The 10,301-nt window shown below is 35.5% G+C and overlaps 1 pseudogene; it reads left to right on the top strand.

Moving 5' to 3' along the window:
• The first annotated feature begins 5,892 nt into the window (after positions 1 to 5,892).
• Positions 5,893 to 7,527, top strand: LOC149186553 (putative methyltransferase PMT6 pseudogene; annotated as a pseudogene).
• Positions 7,528 to 10,301: the final 2,774 nt, after the last annotated feature.

The raw sequence follows: 10,301 nt of genomic DNA, 5'->3' as shown, positions 1-10,301 counted from the left end.
AAAATGAAATATTAGCTCTACAAATGAAAATCCTATCTATATCACTACAATGTAAGGCTATTATATTCTGTCCATGTGAACTAGAAATCTGTCTTCTCCTAAAAAATGAAATGATTAGATAACCTGCCGCAAAAAAATCTTAAACCTATATCTTGCAATCAAAACTTAAATCATTAAATGAACTAATAGAAATGTACAGGAAACATAAAATGAATTTCTAACTGTAAACAAAAGGGAAATCTTACTATCTCGAGGGTCCCTCCTACGATAAGCAGGTAGCGCTATAACGCTTTCACAAGATGGTGCAGGACAGGGGGGAAATTCGATAGGGGGAGTCTGTATGCACTCCTTTGCCATTGATGTCAAAGGGGGAGTGTAGAAGAATATTGCCATCAACAACAAAGGGGGAGATTGTTGACATAGATTGTCATTGATGTCAATATGGCAATATTCGAGGAGCCAGAGGAAGCAAACAGAGCCATCGGAGGAAGAAAACAGAGCTATCGGAGCAATGGATGCCAAAGAATACACTATCTGGAGCTATCGGAGCAAAGTATGGCAAAGAATGCCAAAGAATACACTATCGAGAGCTATCAGGAGCAATATAGTGTATATGCATGCAAATACACTATCGAAGCAAAGTATGGCAAAGAATGCCAAAGAATACACTATCGGGAGCTATCAGGATCAATATAGTGTATATGTATGTAAATACACTATCAGAGGCAGAAGACTCATATATATATGCATTTACACTATCGGAGGCGGAAATCATAGTTATATCCGAATACACTATCAGAGCAGAGAAATATGTATATATTGGAATATAAAGGTGGAATATGTATATATCGACGATATTGTTATCGGCGGGTTCTACTATATGCCATCACCACAAAACCCCTGACAGCGATATATATGTGTAGACCCGACGAAGCATATATGTTCGGGTGTATATTATATCACATCCGCCCTATCGGTACTCGCATATCGCAATACCCAAAGGGCTATCCTCCTGCAAGCGCCGATTGCGATGAATGTTGCGGACCCGATGCAACATTACAATTTGGCTTAATATCATATCGCATTCATAGGTGAATCGGTCGTTGGCCATCGGGAAACCGCAATTGTCGATTGCGATATATATAGCAGACCCGATAAAGTTATAAATGCGGGCGTAATAAATTTGAGGTCCGCCCTTTAACATTTCGGTCGTTTTTTCATATATCCCTATGTATTACATTCGCGACCATAAAAAGGTGGGTCTGCATTCTCGGTGCATCCTACCCTCCACCGTTGATCATTCCTTTGTGGATCCAATGGTCTACATATATTTCAGATGGACATGTAGCTTGAGGAATATCCGCTCGAAAAGTGGTATCCTCTTCCTTCCCACTGCCACGTGTCGCTTGTCGAGTGGAATCGGAAGCCATCCTCTGAATACTAGTTCTCACTTATGCCCCTTCCGAAATACCACTAGTGGTATAAGAATATCCATATTGCGCGAGGTTTTGAAGGCCAAAATGAATAAGAAACACTCGCGATAGTTCAAAAGGCCCGAATGATGCTAATTGCGATGGCGGTGGTGACATGGCAGCTTTCTCTGTGTATTTTGGTCCTCGCCATTGAATCAATGTGTCCCAGGAGTGTTGGTGAGCATGAAGAGATAGAGGAAGCTACAGCGACCGAAAATCCAGGAAGTCGAAGGGTAAGCTAGCGGAGAGGAAACTGAAAAGCCAAAGCAATGAAGAATAGGGAAGCCGAAGGACAAGCCAGCATAGAGGAAGCTGAAGCGAGCATTGAAGAAGCCGAAGAGCCAGTGGAAAGCAGAAACGAATAGTCAGAGGCATCAGGAATATAAAAAAAGGAAAAAACAAGGAAGCATGTGCGTATAATCAGAGCAAGAGGAAGCTGAAGTTGAGACAGAGGTAGGAGAGACAAGAGAGGCAGGAGAAGTAGGAGAATAGGAGTGAAGCAGAAGCTCAGCAGGCTTGGAGCAGAGAACTACAACAAAACAGTTTCTACCAAGTTAGGGTTGGAGCCCACGGGGTTGGAGCCTCAGAGCTGAAACAATTCGAATCCTTGGGAGTTGGTGCTCCTAAGTGCAGAACTATTGCCTTGGCAAAACAAAGTTGGTTCTCTGGAGGTTGGAGCCTCACAAAAGTCCAAGTTCGTGCTTGGAAACTGATTGCAACCATTTATATATTGTATCTATTTCATTGCACTGTTTGTGTTAATAAAAGCATTTATTCCAGCTATCTATTTCTGTGTTCCATATATAAATTTTTTGGTGATAAAAAGAACAATTAAAAAGAAATACTGATCCCCCCCCCAGTATTTCCAACAGTTTCTTAGAATTACACTTATTCTAATCGACATTAGCTATATTTAACTATAAAAGATAAGATATCGTGATATGCTCAAGATTTTCTATCAACGCAACAAATCATGAGGCGAAAAATATACATCTTGCTTGCTTTATTCGCCTTCTACGGTGGTTGACTTATCCTTTGACCAAGCTGCTAGAGTGCCTTCTTTATCGATCTAGCTTCTAAAAATAGGAAATTATTGTTGTCTCAGCCAATTTCAAACTACCCATATGACCTATTTCTGGGTTGAAACTACACAACCTATCAGACCTTGGACTTAGCTGCAGAAACATACATCAACTGCAAAATCATTATAATTCAGTAGCTCAAGTAGATATTAAGTTAAATAATAAAGGCAATTGATATTTATGAAATAGAAGATGATTATGAACCCGCTATGCTATCAACCTTGTAAACTGATACCCAAATTGTAGTTATGAAGATAAAAAAGGGAGGAATGGAGTGAAAAAGAGTTGTAAAAAAAAAAGCAATTCTAGTGTTCAACATTCCCCCACACAGAAGGCATTGCATGTCCTCATGAAAAATTTAAAAATTTCTGAGTCCTTTGTGTTACTGAGCCTCCACAGATACTTGAGAAAGGACATCAAAGTTACTCCTCCTTGATTTCTTAGCACTGACTGCCATCCTCAGTTTCTTCATCAAAATTCTGTGTTGCAGGCCTATAATCTTCCTCTTAAGAAAATTGTTTTGAGCTATCAATTGCTTGTTTTTATTATACCTCAAACCAACATCAGGGAAAATTTTAGGGGCTAATATTGGCAAATAGGCTAATTTTCCATGCTTTTTCCAAAAAAAAGATTCACCAATTCCCATTTTTTCTTAAAACTGATTTGCGCAAATTTTATAAGAAAAAATTATTTTACCTTAATAATCACCAAATTTTTATAGAAACTATATAAAACCATTATAAGTTTTAATATTTTTACTAAAATATCACTAATCATTTTATAGTTTTCATATTAAAGATTAGTAAGATTCGCCAAGGTTTCTAATCTTTAAGATAAATTTCCATCCTTAAAAATTTCCTTGACCAAGATGTAGTATGATTTTTTCATTCTGGGTTTTATGGATTTTATTCTGTTCCTTTTCTGTTTCATTCTCCTTCTTCAGAAGTCTATTCAGTATTTCCAACTCATAAATTTCTTGCTTGAGGTTGTCTTGAACTTGAAGCTCTCCTAAAATATTAGAATGGATTGCTTCTTTTTCTCCTTGGTTCGAGGATGTTGCAATATTTTTACCTGTAGCTCTTCTTTCCAAAGATTCTATATAGTCATAAATTTTGTGTTGCACAAGATCAATCTCTGAAGTTATTCTAACTGGACCCTCAGCTGGTGATGGAATAGGTGATGATGGAACTGTTGGTGATGGAATTGGTGATGATGAAACTCTAGTGTCCATTTCTTCTTTCTCTAAATCAAAAAAATTTCGGGGACTGTCGAGGCTATTCATGCATTTCTTATATTGAGCCTTAAACTTCTTCTTATGGTAGATGATGGTTTAGATGGTGATTTAGTACTAAGATATTGCTTCTTAACTTTTCCCTGCTCTATTTTCTCCTGCTCTATTCTCTTTTTAGATCAACTTTCTTCCTTAGTGCTAGCTTTCTTTCTTTTAGGATTTTTCTTTTTAAGATTCACTAACATATCTCTAAGAGGAGACTCATCCTCTAAACGTGGCTCTTGTTGTGGAGGTGAGTTATTTTCCATTGGCAACTTCCTTCTACTTTTGTTTGTCTTACCACTAGGCTCTTCTATTTCTGCTTCCTTGAAATGATTTATAACTAATAGATCTTCTGAATTGTCTCCTATGTTTCTCAGACTTCCTTCATTCAAGATTTTCACTATGCCATGATGGTATAAAGTGTTATCTATAGATTTTATTTTTCTTTGAACATTACCAACCATCTTTCTTAAAGTTGGAATTAGGAAATATGATAGGTGAATTTCATTTCCATCTAGAAAATTCATCATTAAATGTGATTGATAAAATAACATGTTACTGAATCTTCCTTCACAAGTTATAAAATTTTGAATGATTAGCAGAAAGTGCCTTCATTTATTCTTCAAAGTTGTGGCTAGTATTCCCTTTTTAAACATAAAAATGTCCATACCTAGATTCTTGAGAAAAACTCTCCATTTTTTCTTCAATTCTTCTATTCTTAAACCATCTCTCTCCAATTCTTGGAAATATTGTGGCTCCTGCTACGAAAGACTATATTAACACTAGGTTCATGTCCCCAATTTCTTCTTCAATTTTGTCATATGCCCTATCGAAATATTTTGTTACCTCCTCATGCCCATCGATTTTCTCTACAAATTCTAGCCACCTTCCGTGGTGAAAAAATTGTTTGACCTATGGATATCCCTCAATAAACTTAATACCATTCGACTCTGACCTTAAAATGACTCCCATGGTAGAGAAGTATAGCCCATAATTTCTCTTTTGACAGGGTTAACGAGTGAGAGAAATTTGAGTATGGAATGAATTAGAAAATAGAGTTTAGGTGAGGGCGGTCTCGACAATAATAAAGGGCTTAGTAAAATGGAAATGATTTGGCATGAAGAGGATTGATGAATGGAGAGGAGAGGGAGATATTTTAATTATATCACGGTTAAACCCCAACTTGGTTGACAATACACTGATATTTTTGTTAAAACCCAAGTCGTGTGAGAATAATTAAGGGTAATCATTATTTAGTATGGCAGTAGCAATGGTTACTCATCATTTATTTCATAATTCAAATGTTATACCTTTATTATATAACTTAATATTTACATACCTTTGATTCTTTATCTTACTGATTTTGATTTTTCCTTTATAGGTTGTCAAGTTGCTTTAGCTGCAATGTTCATTGGAGTTGTTTTTCCATAATTTTCGTTTGCCTTGGTCGCAATCTACTAATTCATCGGCAGAATTCTATTAGAGCTGTAGATTGTTGACAATTCCGTAGCTGCATTATTTTCAAAAGAGAAAAGAGGAATAAAAAGAAAATGGGATTAGAATAGGGAAAATAAAATCTAGGCTACCAAGAACTCTTGGCTTTCAACCTGAATTTTTTGTATAAACATGGAAACAATGTTGGTTTTCATGTGTGTGTGTGTGTGTGGATATATATATATATATATATATATATATATATATATATATATATATATATAATTTCTTAATACATTTTATTTTTATTTTGAGAAAGAAAGTAGAAGACTAATTTGGAGAGGAAGAATAATCTTCCTTAACCAACTTCAAATGAAAATTATCTTACAACTTTCTAATAAATTCCTCGATTGTTAATGGTTTATGATATATTCGTAATGTATGACCATTTATTTTCAACTTTGCAAGTTTGAAGGCCATTTGACTTGTTTTGAAGGGATTTCACTAATTCAGTTGCCCTCAACTGAATTTGTCGGATATATTTGTGTGTGATATGGTGAAAAACACTGAAAAGATGGGTGTATACATGGCTAGCTGACATGTTTCATCTTGTTAAAGTTTTCATCTAAATATGGGCTTTTCACTTTCCTCCATGTTCGATGTACAATCAAGGAAGACGGTCATGCTGGATTTCACATTGATGATAGTTACTTTTTTTGTTGGAACATTATTTGGCACCAAGCACGTGATCTATATGCAAGCACCATTGATCTCAACTGGAAAGCAGTGGTTAAGTAATAAGGTGTTTCTCAATTTTAAAGCTAATGTGATAAAGATACCTATAGAAGGAACGAATGTTTGGTCATTGAATTATACTGAGTATGTTCCTTGTCATGATTTAAAGTATATCAACACTTTGAAAATTTTGAATTATTCTCAAAGAGTGAATTTCTAAAGAAATTTGTCCTCTCCACTTGAGGAACAACCTTTCTGTTTAATACCTCCTCCAAAAGAATACAAGATCCCAATAAAATCTCCAATCATTAAATATTATGTGTGGTGAAGCAATATGAACCACTCAAATCTAGCAGAAAGCCAAAGGTGGGAAAAATTGGGTGCATAAGCAAGCTAAACTATGGTGGTTCCTAGGTGGTGGTACTCATTTCAAGCATGGAGCTTCAGAGTAAATCCAAACATTGGGAAACATGATAACTAATGGAATAGGGGATTTACGATCCACATGAGTGGTGCAAGTTCTTGATGTTGGCCGTGGTTTTGCAAGTTTTCCAGCTTATCTACTTCCACTAGGTATATAGACAATGCCATTTTCTCCAAAGCATGGGCACGAAAATCAGATTCAATTTTCTCTTGAACAAGGAATTGGTGCGATGATTACAGTTCTTGTTACAACACAACTAACTTATCTAAGCAATTCATTTGAAATGGTCCATTATTCACATTGTGGTGTCGATTGGCATGAAAATGATGGTGTTCTGCTAAAAGAAGTGGATCACCTTTTGAGAGCTAGTGGTTACTTTGTTTATTTCGCACCTCCTACTTATGGGAAGGATAAAGATTATCTCCATCAATAGGAGAAGTTGATGTCTCATAACTTGAACGTGTGGGAATATTATTTCTTGTCAAGTTCAAATAGCAATTTGGTTCAAGCCAAGAGATAAGGCATGCCAACTAGAGAAAGAAAAATACAAAATCCTAGTTTTATGTGATCAGGAACCTGATCCAAAACAATCATGGAAGAAACCATTAAGGAATTGTCTAAATTTAAGTCCAGAAGCAGAGTACATTCAACAACTTCCTCCATTGTCGAAGTGTTTATCAATCTTCCCTAAATGACATGAGAAAATAGGGATCATTGCTGAAAATTTTAGTATAGACACAACATTTTGATAGAGGGAAGTCAATGAATATTGGACACTTATGAATGTTAGTAAATATGATATTCGAAATGTAATGGATATTATCTCTTTCTATGGCAGATTTAGTACTGGTTTAAGCACAAAACTAGTTTGGGTGTTGAATATAATTCCTCCAAACTCTTGGAATACTTTACTTGATATCGATGTTAGAGGCTTGATTGGATTTTTTCATGATTGGCGTGGATCACATTCTTTGGCCAATGGGATTTTTCATCATCCGATGTGACTTAACCATAATCTCAAAAGTGGCAGATATTGCACCCAAATTTCTCTGCGATGCAAAAGTATATAATTTGGAAGGTGTTGGAAGCCGAGGAGAGCAATGCTAATTTTCCAAAAGGTGTTGTAATCTGTCCTTCAGTAAGGTATTAATGCCAAACGGTGATAGAACTTGTCGGCGGGATATTAATGCCAACACATATATTAATCACGTAAAAAAATATTTTTTTTTAAATTTAAAAGCAGATTATGAATGAAGGTTACATAAAATTTTTAAAATTCCAACCTACATAACATTAATTACAAAGTCCAATAATGGAATGTTTCAAAACAAATCAAAGTTTTCGATGTGAAAAGAAAAAGTTTTCAATTAGAAAAAGTCTTCTCAGTCTTCAAACTTTTTTCCATCTGTGTAACTGTATGCTTGGAAATTCTCTCGAAATCTTCTTGAAATCTGTCAGCAAAACTGGATCACTGATTCTGCTCCTAGAAAATTGCGAGTTGTCTTTCAAAAAGGCACCCTTTTCCTTTGAATTTGGCACTGACGTACTCCAGAATTGCCACATATTAAAGTTGTGTACTGGACATTTGGGATTGATCGTTCCTAATTGTTGATCTCTCCTGAAAGGCTGGGTGTGATCTTCTTGGATTTAGGATGATCCTCATAGCTGTCATCTACCATTTGTTCTGGGGGTGTCCAAAATATGTTAAAAACGAAATTTTGTACTTTGAAAATGTTGATTCGATCCCCCTTTTATTGAGACTCTGCCATTCATTAATTTATATGGTCCCAAGTAATGATCCAACTATATCCTTCTCGGGAAGTGATCCCAGCATATTCTCACCAAATCGAGCTAATTCACAAGATGTTTCAAATTTGTTGGCCTCACGACAATCAAAGTAGTTTTGGAACCAGTGAATTTTTGAATAGATTTTTGTCTTTAAATAACTATAATTATTCAAGAAAACTGTCAAGATCAAAAAAATATTTACTTCCTCCACATAGTCCTAAAAAAATGGCATCCCTGTAGGGCCATCTCAATAGTAAACTACTCTATTAATAAAATAGAAAATCCCAACTCGGGCTGGACGCGCAAACACTGTAGCTGGTCTAGAGATGGATCAAAATATGTATATGATTTTATGAAAGAACCCCATTTCGATCATCCCAATATCCAGCAGCAATATCAAATACTGAAATTGCAGAAAACCCTTCCTGTTAATGGCTGGGCACGTAAGAGATTGGACGAGCACTTGATATTTGTTGCCTTTATTCATTCATTTGGATCGTTATTGACATTTGGCATTTTATTACAAACCTTGGCTGTTCATTCTCTTGACACGCATCATTTTCGCATTGTTTTGGTTTCATCTGCAAATAAACCCACTTGATATTCATGCAACGAGAACTCACTTGGCACTTTAACACTTACTGTTCATTCCACATTTATCTTTTGCACGTTTCTCATCTACGGACTAGATCCATCTGGATGTTAATAAAATGACCTCCATTTAAATCCTTGAGTGCAGAGGCATGCACTCATCAAACTAATCAGATATAGACAGGCAACCCCGAATCCACAAAACCACCCAAAAATTCTACAAAACCATGACAAAATCGCCAATTTGCCAATTGTCATTGTATATAGTATCTTCAATAGTTAGTGTTCATCGTGGCAGTAGAGATTGGAATTTTGTTTCCTTAGCAAACTAGCACTTGGCGTCAGGGTATGCCACATTAGTTTTCGTTTCGAAGTTGTGTTTTTTATTATTAGTCTTGCATTGTAGTTTATACCACATGCACGGGGTGAATATAATCCTTGTATAAATATATAAAAATTTTGGTAGTTTATACCACATGCACGGGTGAATATAATCCTTATATAAATATATAAAACATTTGGAGAGTTGGTGTTTCGAATGGATTTGCAAGTAGTCTTACTCGTGTTAGCAACTGCAATTGTGTTGATGCATAGTGCACTGTGTCTCTCCCTCCATGTGTGGGCTCTTTTGTGATGCTTAGTGCTCGATCCTCTCATTGTATCTCTCCTTCCATGGTGCACTGTATCTCTCCCTCCATGTGGGCTCTTTTGTGATGCTTAGTGACTGATCCTCTCATTGTATCTCTCCTTCCATGTGGACTCTTTCATGATGCTTAATGCCCTATTTGATTGACTCATGCGATGGGCTCATGATTTGCGCACTGGTTGTTGACTTGTCTTCTTTGCTTTGCGCCCCAATAACTCTTTAATAAAAATACTTTGACCCTGCAATGAACCTAAGACTAAATTTTTTTATTTTAAAACAAATGTTTATTTCTGCACACTTACAAATATTTTTGCCAGAAATTGTATATTTTTGTTGTTGACAAAATTAGGGCTAACAATTGGCTACCCGATGCTAAAAAACATCAAAATCACAAGCGCTTAAAAGTGAGCACATCCAAATTAAAAGGCAATGCACATTGAAATTTGGTATAACTTAAACTTAAAATCCCAAGAGAAATTAGCATTTGATAACAACCTTTAATAAGTTAGATCTTACAAATTTATTTTTGAGGTTGGATTTATTGGTGACTATAAACCTATTTAATAAAAAACTAGAAAGATGAAATAGTTTATAGAGTTTCCAAGTAAATACAATGTTCTTTTATATTGATGTGACAATATTATTTAATGATACAACATTATATTTATAGATATAATTGATTACAAAAGTGATTTAAATTGATGAAAATAGACCATTACACTGATTTACGCCCTCTCGGTGTAGTCATTAGCCTAAACTATTTAAGTGCATGTTACCAAATCTTTTCATCAACATTTTGTATGTGCTTTTGTTTTCAATCAAGGACAAGGTCACCAAGTCATTATCTTATTAGTCC

The sequence above is a fragment of the Pinus tabuliformis genome, chromosome 3_1 (assembly GCF_031772625.1).
Source record: "Pinus tabuliformis cultivar Carrire ecotype Pingquan chromosome 3_1, CPIR1, whole genome shotgun sequence".
Taxonomy (NCBI): domain Eukaryota; kingdom Viridiplantae; phylum Streptophyta; class Pinopsida; order Pinales; family Pinaceae; genus Pinus; species Pinus tabuliformis.
This window is presented reverse-complemented; position numbering and strand designations above follow the sequence as displayed.